Source organism: Giraffa tippelskirchi, chromosome 10, assembly GCF_054371585.1.
Source record: "Giraffa tippelskirchi isolate mGirTip1 chromosome 10, T2T-mGirTip1v1.2.pri, whole genome shotgun sequence".
Taxonomy (NCBI): Eukaryota; Metazoa; Chordata; class Mammalia; order Artiodactyla; family Giraffidae; genus Giraffa; species Giraffa tippelskirchi.
In genome coordinates, this window is record NC_137284.1 from 89,577,041 (window position 1) to 89,588,533 (window position 11,493).

At 38.8% G+C, this 11,493-nt stretch overlaps 1 protein-coding gene across 38 annotated transcripts in view; it reads right to left on the reverse strand.

Annotated features, from left to right (window-relative positions):
- PHTF2 (putative homeodomain transcription factor 2) overlaps positions 1 to 11,320 on the reverse strand; it is a 199,719-nt gene extending 188,399 nt beyond the window's left edge. For 32 of the 38 annotated variants that reach the window (XR_014067191.1, XR_014067193.1, XR_014067192.1 and 29 more), the window contains exon 1: positions 11,189 to 11,320. The gene's annotated coding sequence lies outside the window, so the exon portion shown is untranslated. Of the gene's footprint in view, positions 1 to 5,554; positions 5,653 to 11,188 lie in introns of all 38 variants that reach the window. The other 6 variants (XM_081535742.1, XM_081535745.1, XM_081535731.1 and 3 more) reach the window with 1 other exon arrangement.
- Positions 11,321 to 11,493: the final 173 nt, after the last annotated feature.

Consider the following 11,493-nt stretch of genomic DNA (forward strand, 5'->3'; position numbering starts at 1 on the left):
GATTCTTTACCAACTGAGCTTTGCTTTTGGGGATATACCCAAAAGAAGCATGGTCTTGAAGACATATTTACATATCCATGTTCACAGAAGCACTATTCACAACAGCCAAGCAATGAAAATAACCCACATGTCCACCAATGGATGAATGAATAAAGAAAATTATACAATAGAATATTATTTAGCCTTAAAGGAAATTCTGCCACATATCACAACATGGATGAATCTTGAGGAAGTTAAACTAAGTGAAATAAGGCAGTCACAAAAAGACCAATGCTGTGTTATCCCATTCATTTGAGGTACCTAGCATAGCCAAATTCACAGAGACAGAAAACAGAAGAATGGCTGCCTGGGGCTGGAGGAAAGAGTAAACAGTAGTTGTTTTTAAGTTGTTTAACGGTTACAGAGTTTCGGATTTGCAAGATGAGAAGTTCCAGAAAGTTGTTTCAAGACAACATTAATGTAATTAACACTACTGAACTGTATACTAAAATGACTGAGATAGAAAAAAACCTCAGTATAAAGTCCATATATGCAGTTTACCCTCAAAAAACATAGTTTGAACTGTGTAGTTTCTCTTACACACAATAAAAAAAAAAATACTACATTACTACATGATCTGTGATTGGTTGAATCTGCAGATGCAGAATCATGACATGGAGTGTTATAAAGTTATACAAAGATTTTTGACTGTGTGAACAGTCACCACCACTAACCTCCACATCATGCAAGGATCAACTGTATTCAAGAAAGGAGAAGAAAGCCTGAACATACAAAGGAGAAACATTTAAGATATAGACAAGATTCAAATCAAACTTCTAGAAATGAAAATGTCTATTAAGAAAAACACCGTGGGGCTTTGGTGGTACTTCAGTGGTAAAGAATCCACTGGCCAACACAGGAGACTCAGGTTCAATCCCTGATCCAGGAAGATCCCAAATGCTGTGAGGCAAATAAGTCTGTGCTCCACAACTATTCAGCCTGTGCTCTAGAGCCTGGGAGCTGCAACTACTGAGGCCCCCAAGTCCTAGAACCCATGCTGCGCAACAAGTGACGCCACCACAATGAGAAGCCCACATCCCCCAAATAAAGAGTAGCTGCTGCTTGCTGCCACTAGAGAAAAGCCCAAGCACAGCAACAAAGACACAATGTGGCCAAAAATTTAAAAAAATTTAAAAAGAAAAATACACTGAATGAGATAATAGCAAATCAGAAAGTGAGAAGATCAGTAATCTTGAGGACAGAGCAAGCGACATTGTCCAAGTTGAAACAAGGAGAGGAAAAAAAAAAAAAAAAAGGAAGAGAGCATCAGTTAGCTGTGGGACATTATCAAGAAGCGTAATACATGAATAACTAGAGTACCAGAATGAGAAGAATGAAGAAACAAAGAAAAAATATCTGAAGAAATAATGGACAAATTTATTCTACATTTGATAAAAATGGTAAAGCTACAAACCAAGAAGTTCAACAAACCCCAAGCACAAGAAACATAAAATCCCTAGGTACATCTTAGTAAAAGTGCTTAAAACAAATAATAAAGAGATCTTAAAAGCAACCAGAGGGAAAAAAAACATTTTCAGTATAGTGAAATAAGGATAACAGTAGATTTCACATTGGAAAAATGCAATGAGATGACAGTGGTGCAGTATCATTATACTCCTGGAAAAAAAAGGAAAAAAAAAAAAAAGGTGTTGATCTAAATGCCTATACCTGGCAAAAATATATTTCAAAAAAGTATTTTTTCAGACATACAAAAGCTGAAAAAAATTTCATCAGTAATACAGCATTACAACCATTACAATAAATACTAAAGTAAGTACTTTAGGAAGAAGGAAAATACCAGATGGAAAAAGAATTCCAAAGGAAAGAAGGGCCCTGAAAATGGTAAATATGTGGGTAAATGTAAGAGCTTTAAAAAAAAAAAAAAGTTCGCTGTAGTTAATTGGTCAGTCATGTCCAGCTCTTTGCGACCCCATGGACTGTAGCCTGCCAGGATCCTCTGTCCATGGGGATTGTTCAGGCAAGAATACTCAAGTGGGTTGCCATGCCGTCCTCTAGGGGAGATTCCCAACCCAGGGATCGAACCCAGGTCTCCAGCACTGCAGGTGGATTCTTTAGCATCTGAGCCACCAATCCCCTTAAAAGACAACTGACCATATAAAGCTGAAAAGGTAGAAATACATTGCGGAATTTTTAACACATGTAAAACCAAAATGTATGACAATAGCACACAAGCTGAAAAGGGAAAATGGAAGTATACTGTTACAAGGCACTTATATGAAATGAAAAGTGGTGTTTTACTCAAAGTAGATTTTGATAAGCTAAAGATGTATATAGCCACTACAAACAAGCAGTAAAATTAAAAAAAAAAAAGCTACAGATAATTAATTCTCCAATAAAGCATTTGTTGAATATCATAAACATACTCAAATACAAAAGAAGGCAAAGAAAAAAAGGAACAAAGAACAGATGTAACAAATAAGAAACATGTACAAAGAAGGAAGATTTAAACCCAACAAAATAATCACATTAAATGTAAATGGTCTAAATTAAGAGCAGAGATTAGAAAGCTGGATTAGAAAGAATGAAAAGAAAAAGCAAGGTCTAACTATATGCCATGTACCAGAAATCCAGCTTAAATACAAATAGGTAAAAAGTTTTCAAATGGAAAAAGAGAAATAACAGTAACTACTCAAAACAAAGCTAGAGTGGCAATACAAACAAAGTAGACTTTAGAGAAAAGCATATTACCAAAGGTCCATTTCACAATGACAAAAAGATTCAATTCATCAAAAGATAACAATCCTAAATATGCATGCATCGAGTAACAGAACTTCAAACTACCAATATATAAAGCCAAACTGATCAAACTACAAGGAGAAATTGGCAAGGCCACAATTATAGTCAGAGATTTCAACACCCTTCTCTCAAAAATGGAGAGAACAAGCAGACATAAAATATGTAAGGATACAAAAGGCTTGAAAATTTTGTCAGTCAACTTGATCTGACTAGTATTTATAGAACACTCCACCCAACATTCTTTTCAAGCACACATGAATCATTTACCAAGAGAGATGATACTCTGTGCCATAAAACAAGTCTCAATAAATTTAAAATGACTCAAATCATGCCATGTATGTTCTCTGACCACAGTGAAATTAAATCAGAAGTCAACATCTGAAAAATACTTCAATATTGGGAAACTTGTGTACATACCTTTAAATAACCAACAGGTTCAATGAAGAAATCACAAACAAAATCAACAAGAATTTTTGAACTGAACAGAAACGAAAACACGAATATCAACATTTGTGAGATGCAGTCCAATCATTATTTAGAGGGGAATTTTATAGCATTAAACATTTATATTAGAAGACAATAACAGAATAAGTTTACATTTTAAGATTCTAACAAATCAAAAAAAATAAAATACAAAGAAAACCACAAAATGGAAATAAGAACAGAAATCATTGAAAATGAAAACACAAAATCAATGAGAAAAAAAAAAAAAACTGGCTCTTTGAGAATATCAACAAAACAGACAAATTTGTAGCCAGACTGAACAGGAAAAAAAGTGAGAAAATACACAAATTAACAGTCAGGAATGAGAAAGAAGACATTACTACAGATCTTAGAGATATTAAAAAGATAATAAAGGAATATTATGAACACGGATGCTCCTGAATTTAACAATTTAGATTAAATTAACAAATTTCTTGAAAGACACAGATGACTGATGCTTACTCAAAAGGAAATAAAGTAAATAAAAATTAATAAATAAAAATAAATAATAAATTAAATAAGTAGAATTTCAAGCTAAAATCTTTCCCATAAAGAAAACTCCAGGTGTAAGTATGCTAGCCATTTAAATTCATCTTAAGTTTAAGATATCAATACATGGAGAGATCAGGTATTTATGAACTATCATGTACAAGCATAACAGATAGAAATTTGATATGGTTATGTTAGTATTTCAGTAAAATCATTCTGGAAGGAAGCTATGTAGAGAATTGGTTAATATGAGGCTAAATTAAAATCAAAGAGACCTGGGACTTCCTTGGTGGTACAATGGTTAAGACTCTGCACTTCTACTGCAGGGGGGCCAAGTTTGATCCCTGGTCAGGGAACTAAGATCCTGAATGCCTCAAGGTCAAAATAAAAAAAAAAAGGTAAAGACAATAATGAAATGATGAGGACATGAAATAAGTCAGTGACGATGAACATTTTTATTAACTCAGAGTAGGTGTTAGGATAGGGCATTAATAAAATAGATAACTAGTAGAATAACCAGATGCAGTGACTGATTGGACATGAAAGGTATGGGGAATAAAAGAGTAAGGATATTCCATGATTCTCGGCTTGAACATTAGAAGAGCCATTCACTAGAATAGGCAATACAAGAGGAGAAAAGATGATATGTTGATTCTTCAACATATGCCACATTTATGACAGTGAGGTCACTCACATACAGCCAGACATCTTGGAGTGAGAAGTCAAGTGGGCCTTAGAAAGCATCACTATGAAGAAAGCTAGTAGAGGTGATGGGATTTCAGCTGAGCTATTTCAAATCCTAAAAGATGATGCTGTGAAAGTGCTGCACTCAATATACCAGCAAATTTGGAAAACTCAGCAGTGGCCACAGGACTGGAAGAGGTCAGTTTTCATTCCAATCCCAAAGAAGGGCAATGCCAAAAAATGTACCAACTACTACACAATTGCATGCATTTCACATACTAGCCAAGTAACACGCAAAATTCTCCAAGCTAGGCTTCAACAGTACATGAACCAAAAACTTCCAGATGTTCAAGTTGATTTAGAAAAGGCAGAGGAACCAGAGATTAAATTGCCAACATCCACTGGCTCATAGAAAAAGCAAGAGAATTCCAGAAGAATATCTACTTCTGCTTCACTGACTACGCTAAAGCCTTTGACTGTGTGGATGACAACAAATTGGGAAATTCTTAAGGAGATGGGAATACCAGACCACCTTACCTGTCTCCTGAGAAACCTGTATGCAAGTCAAGAAGCAACAGAACTGGACATGAGAACAACAGACTGGTTCCAAATCGGGAAAGGAGTATGTCAAGGCTGTATACTGTTACCCTGCTTATTAAACTTATATGCAGAGTATATCATGTGAAATACCAGGCTGGATGAAGCACAAGCTGGAATCAAGATTGCTGGGAGAAATATCAATAACCTCAGATATGCAGATGACACCACACTTATGGCAGAAAGCGAAGAGAAACTAAAGAGCCTCTTGATGAAGGTGAAAGAGGAGAGTGAAAAAGCTGGCTTAAAGCTCAACATTCAAAAAACAAAGATCATGGCATCCAGTCCCATCACAAATAGGCAGGCACACAATGGAAACAGTGACAGACTTGATTTTCTTGGGCTCCAAAATCACTGCAGATGGTGACTGCAGCCATGAAATTAAAAGACGCTTACTCCTTGGAAGAAAAGCTATGACCAACCTAGACAGCATATTAAAAAGCAGAGACATTACTCTACTGACAAAGGTCCATCTAGTCAAAGCTATGGTTTTTCCAGTACTCACGTATGGATGTGAGAGTTGAACCATAAAGAAGTCTGAGTGCCACAGAATTGATGCTTTTGAACTGTGGTGTTGGAGAAGACTCTTGAGGGTCCCTTGGACTGCAAGGAGATCAAACCAGTCAATGCTCAAGGAAATCATTCATGAATATTCACTGGAAAGACTGATGCTGAAGCTCCAATACTTGGGCCACCTAATGCGAAGAGCCAACTCATTGGAAAAGACCCTGATGCTGGGAAAGACTGAAGGCAGGAGGAGAAGGGGACAACAGAGGACAAGATGGTTGGATGGCATCATCGACTCAATGGACATGAGCTTGAGCAAGCTCTGGGAGATGGTGAAGGTCAGGGAAGCCTGGTGTGCTGCAGTCCACTGGGTCGCAAAGAGTCAGACACAACTGAATCACTGAACAACAACAATGGTACATTTAAACATTCAGAGGCCAAAAGGTAGGCTGTGTGTGTGTGTGTGTGTGTGTATTCAATTGCTCAGTCTTGTCCAATTCTTTGTGATCCCACGGATTGTAGCCCTCCAGGCTCCTCTGTCCATGGGATTCTCTAGGTAAGAACACTGGAGTGGGTTGGCATTTTCTCCTCCAGGGGATCTTTCCAATTCAGGGATCAAAATCATGTGTCCTGCAGTTTCTGCATTAGCAGGTGGATTCTTACTGAGATACCTGGGAAGCCCACCCTATTTATTTGCTCTATCTGGTTTGAGTCTGACCTACTTTCTTCAGAAAAAAATTTGGGAATGTGAAGCTCTATCCCTACCTTTTCCCTTTTTTGTTGTATGTGGCTGTAATGATTCAATTTTTTACTGAATTCTGCTTATTACCTGTGTAATATCCTTTGCCTTCTTTTAAAGTTTTCACTGTTTGTCATTTTCTGGCTTTACTGACTCTACTTGAGAATTGTATTTTTTTTTTTTTTTACATTTTCAATATTTATTTTTATTATTTTATTTGGTTGTGCTAACTCTCCGTCATAGCATGCGGGATCTTTAGTTAGGCATGTGGGATCTACTTCCCTGACCAGAGATTGAACTCAATCCCCTTACTTTGGGACTTCAGAGTCCTAGCCATTGGACCAGGAAAATCCCAAGAATTGTATTTTTTTTTAAAAGTACACCTTTTCAACTTGGTTGAACTGCAGCAACTTTTTTTGGGGGAAAGTCTTATAAGCCAGGCCATGTATCAAGCGCTTCACATATATTAGTTCATCTCATTTTCAAAATTTTGCAAAGTATGATTGCAAAATTTTATGATTAAATAAAACTAAACCTGAAAAATATCTCATAATAAGCAGAAAGTTAAGACAACTGGTAGACTGCAGAATTGAAACTTGAACCTAGGTCTGTAGAGCATCAAAACTTGTGACACATAACTTTCATAAGCTTTTTGCTGCCTGTAAGAGGCCTTTTGCTGCATGTTTGACCAAGGTGATTTCATTCATGCAACAAGTGTGCCTACTACATGTCTTCAAAATTTCTGTAGATACACTTTTAATAGCCCCTTTCCTTACTGTTTCTAAAACTGGAAAGCTGCATACAGTGCACTTTTTCCCCTTTACTTCCTCTCATTAAATGTCAAATTCAATCATGTTATGATTATTATCAGGTAGTAGTTCAGTCACAGCCATTTCCTGCCCTGGTTTCTGTTCAAAATGAAGTCCAACATATTTTCTTTCTTAGTCTTCTAAAATTACCTGTTTTAGGAAGCAATTTTTTTCATCTGAAAGCTCACCTCTATTATTTTGTGTCATTTACGTATCTACATGACACTTAACAAGTTTAACTAAAAAGGCAGCTTTCCTAAATGTCATTTGGTATTTTCAACTTAGTCATATGATTTTGGATATCAAGTGATCCAAATTTATAAATCCAATGTGAGTATTTATGGTTCTGTGCTATCCTGAGGGGAAGACATAAGCATGGGACTTTTTCTCAGGTTTTCAAGGATAGTCTCAATTTAAAACATTCTGTCAGACTGTCACATCTCAAGTTTGGGGTCAGAAAAGATGGTAACATATATGCCAAGGGTAATGTGCAATATTGACTCTACATGGCAACAGGGTAGGTCAGGTTAAGGAAAGGCAATCACTTAATTAAGACTATTTTACTTTAATTTGTTTGGAGGCACCCCACATCCTACAGAATCTTAGTTCCCGACTAGGGGTCCAACACGCACCTCCTGCAATGGAAGTGTACCACTGGACACCCGGGAAGTCTCAAGATTATTTTTATTTTTAAAATAATCCCAAAATACTTCCCTTGAATTAGGCGCAGTTGCCTTAGTCTTCTTTTACTGGTTAGGGTGAAATATTGCAATGAAATAATGAAATAGTTGCTTGCCTGAACATATTTGGAAATCAGTTTTAGTAAGTATTAAAAAGTAAATATTAAATAAAAGTGTAACAATTCACACCCTTGAGATATTCTTATAAAGTATATAATTTCTAACTACTAAAATTGCCCAGCCACATTTCTACACAATTACCATTTAAATTTGGCCTCTGCAAATACTTTGTATACAGAGCCACAGTTACTTGCCATTCCTTCAACAATCCATATTCCTGCTCTGAGACCTGCCTCCACTTCTGTGTGTTCTGTCTATGTTGATGCCCTCTTTCCCCACTAATAAAAATCATCAGTCACCCTTTAAGGCTCCAGAGATAGCGCCCTGGTAAACCTCCAAGCCATCTCAACTCTGTTCAATTTATTTGTTTCTTATTCTTCATTCAGGACTTTATTCATCCACATAACAATAAGCCAGTACTTTACATATTTTGCTTAATATTAATACTCCCCTTTGAAGTATTATTCTCTCCACTTAACAGATAAGGAAACTAAAGATGAACGAAATTTGACATGTTCTCCAGGTCACAAAGCAAAACAGGAATTCAAATGCTGGTCTGAACTTTAACTCAATTCTCTTTCCATGAAACCACAGACTCTATGGCACTCTTTTATAGTACAATATACACTGCATTATATTACCATTATTTGTTCAAATCTCTCTCTCTCACTAAAGGGATGTTCCTCAAAGACAGGGAAGGACTCCATCCTTACATTCCAGCAATAGTCAACAGTGCTTACTAAACAGTGATCTCAAAGTGTTACCGAATATTAACTTTATGGTTCTGCAGCATTATTTTCCACTGATTAGTCGCCTTCAACCAAATCTGTATGAAGCCATTTTTACTATGATGGTAAAACACAACAGTTTGGAATATAGCCTTTGTAATTAGATCACTTAGATGTGAATTCCACCTCTAAACTTATTATCTGAGAAATCTCAAACACATGTGTTAACTACGTTAACTCATGGGAGGACAGTAATCACTGTAGCTACCTCTTAGGATTATAATGACTAAATGAGGTAATATAGAAGCAATTGAACTATTTTTTTGATCCTCATTTTTTTCTACATGCTACCCCATATTTTCTTCAGCTCAGTCTAGGGCATCCTTTTTCATTATAAATTCTTGAAATGCTGGTATTACTCAAGTCATAAAAAAAGAAATAAATAATTCCATTTGCAGCAACATGGATGGACATAGAGACTGTCATAGTGAGTGAAGTCAGAGAAAAACAAATACCACATGATCTCACTTATATGTGTAATATTAAAAAAGGGTACAAATGAACTTATCTACAGAACAGAAATAGTTACAGATGTAGAAAACAAACTTATGGTTATTGGGTGTAAAGGGGAGGGATAAATTGGAAAATTGGGACTGACATATAGACACTACTACATATAAAATAGATAATAAGGATTTACTGTATAGCACAGGAAACTCTACTCAATACTTATAATAGCCTACATGGGAAAACTGTCTAAAAGAGTGGATATATATGTATAACTGATTCACTTTGCTGTGCACCTGAAACTAACAACATTGTAAATCAACTATATCCAGTAAAAACTTAAAAAAAAAAAATCCCTTGCAATTTTGAATGAAATGGACTAGCCAAAAAGGTTCATGGCTTAAAAATTGGTCAGGTCACTTACTTGACTTTTTACAGCCAACTGGCCAGTGCCAGTTTGGATTCAAAAAAAATTTATTCTTGGAAGTCTGACCATGCAAGAGTGTCAGGCTCAGCTCATTTTCAAGCCCTACCAGAAAGTTTGAAAATTAGAACACAGACACTTTCTACTTTATTACCACCTAACTTAATACTACCTAGGATGCACACAGACAACTAAATTGTGAGGGAGGCATGCTATTTTCCCAACAAGAAAACGCTCCTGGAACCACCTGTGTTCTGGTCTCAGGCATAGCTCATTCTCCCCACACCTCCAAGATTTCTCTGGAATCTAGAGGATAAGTCACTCCACCGGACAGGGACTATCCACTGCCACCTCTTAAATTTAGCAGCGGTTACTTCAAAAAGTTAGGATTTTATATTGTTATGCTCTTTTTATGGCTCTTTATGGTAAAGTGCGAAATTTCCAAAGTTTTCGAATTCCCCTTTAAAACTTTAAAAAACTATGAAAAAGCCCAGTCTGGAGAGAAAAAAGTTTTTAAAAATACATAACCCCTTGAAACAAGAGCAAATTCTAAGGCTACAGCCACAATCTCAAAGAGGGGCGGGGGGACAAATCTTCAAAAGTCTAGTTGGCTAAAGCTAACCAAAAACTATAAAATCAAAGTACCACAAATCTCAAAGTAAGCAGGATATATCATTAACAAAGTAAGCAAGTGTAAATGACAAAACACTTAATACATTCACACGAATTTTAAAATTACTCAGTACATGTCAACAGATACTGAGATTAATAAATTGTCCCAGATTCTGTAGTTCCCTACTCAGTACAGGTGGTTATAAAGCAGGTCCTTTTTTGAGGGGGAGGGGGACCACGCTAAAAATTTAAAGGGTATCAGATTACCGACAGAATACTCTCCAAAGTTCTACAAGGAGGCGTTGCATTAGAAAGACGTGACCTGAAGGAACAATACCAAAACACTGGCTGTCAACATGAGACAGATAAAAATAAGAAAATATGAAGCACGCCGATGGACCGCGGCATTGTTTCCAGACAAGAAATACCCCTTTAAGGCCCACGCCAAGGATTTCACCACCCGCTCCACAGTCAGTCCTGGAATCAGAAAACGGATGCCCTCTCAGTGAGGGCAGGGCAGCAACCCTCGCCAGCCGGCTTTCAGCGCACACCGAGTCGCCCCCTCCTTCCGAGCTCGCTCCTCCGGCCGCTAGCTGGCCGCTCCCCTCTGGCCGGGACTCGGCCACCCGCTGGCGCACACGCCCTCGGACCCGACGCGCCCCCAACAGAACGCCACGGGAAGGAAGCGAAGGAGAGGGGCCTTGAGAAGGCGCGGAGGGGCGAGAGGCGGCGCTGGGATTCGGGCCGTCACCATCCATGCTCGAGAATTGCCCGGGTTCGGGAGGAGGGAAACTGAGCCTCCACCGCCGGCCAAATGATAGGATCCCGGAGCGCAGGTGCCGGCGGCTGCCCGACGAAGTCACGGGCCGGGAGGACGACGCGTTGACCCCAGAGCCCCCACCTCCATCCCACTCGCCGCTCTGCTCCCTCATCCACCTTCATCTTTGGCTTATGTCAGAACCCAACGACCTCCACACAGCCCGCCCGAGCGTGGAGGTGATGCCGGCTCTTACCTTAGGAAAGGGCGCCGCGCCGCTAGAGGCGGCTAGGGTGCGCGCGGGAGACACCGAGGAGAGCGCCGCCGCCGCCGCGGGAGCCTGAGGAGTCACAACGAAGCTGCCCGCGGGCGCGCCGCCTCCAGATCCGCCGCCCCACCCCCTCTCCCGCAGGATTTTGCGCCGGAGCCTGCAGTCTCCGCGCTCTGACTGGTAGAGCGAGAGGAGGGGCGGGGCGCCCCGCGGGGGCGGGGCCGAGCGCTGCAAAGTCTAATTGGCATCTGTAGGCCCAATGGGACCACGGACGCTCCCGGCTTTGCTTA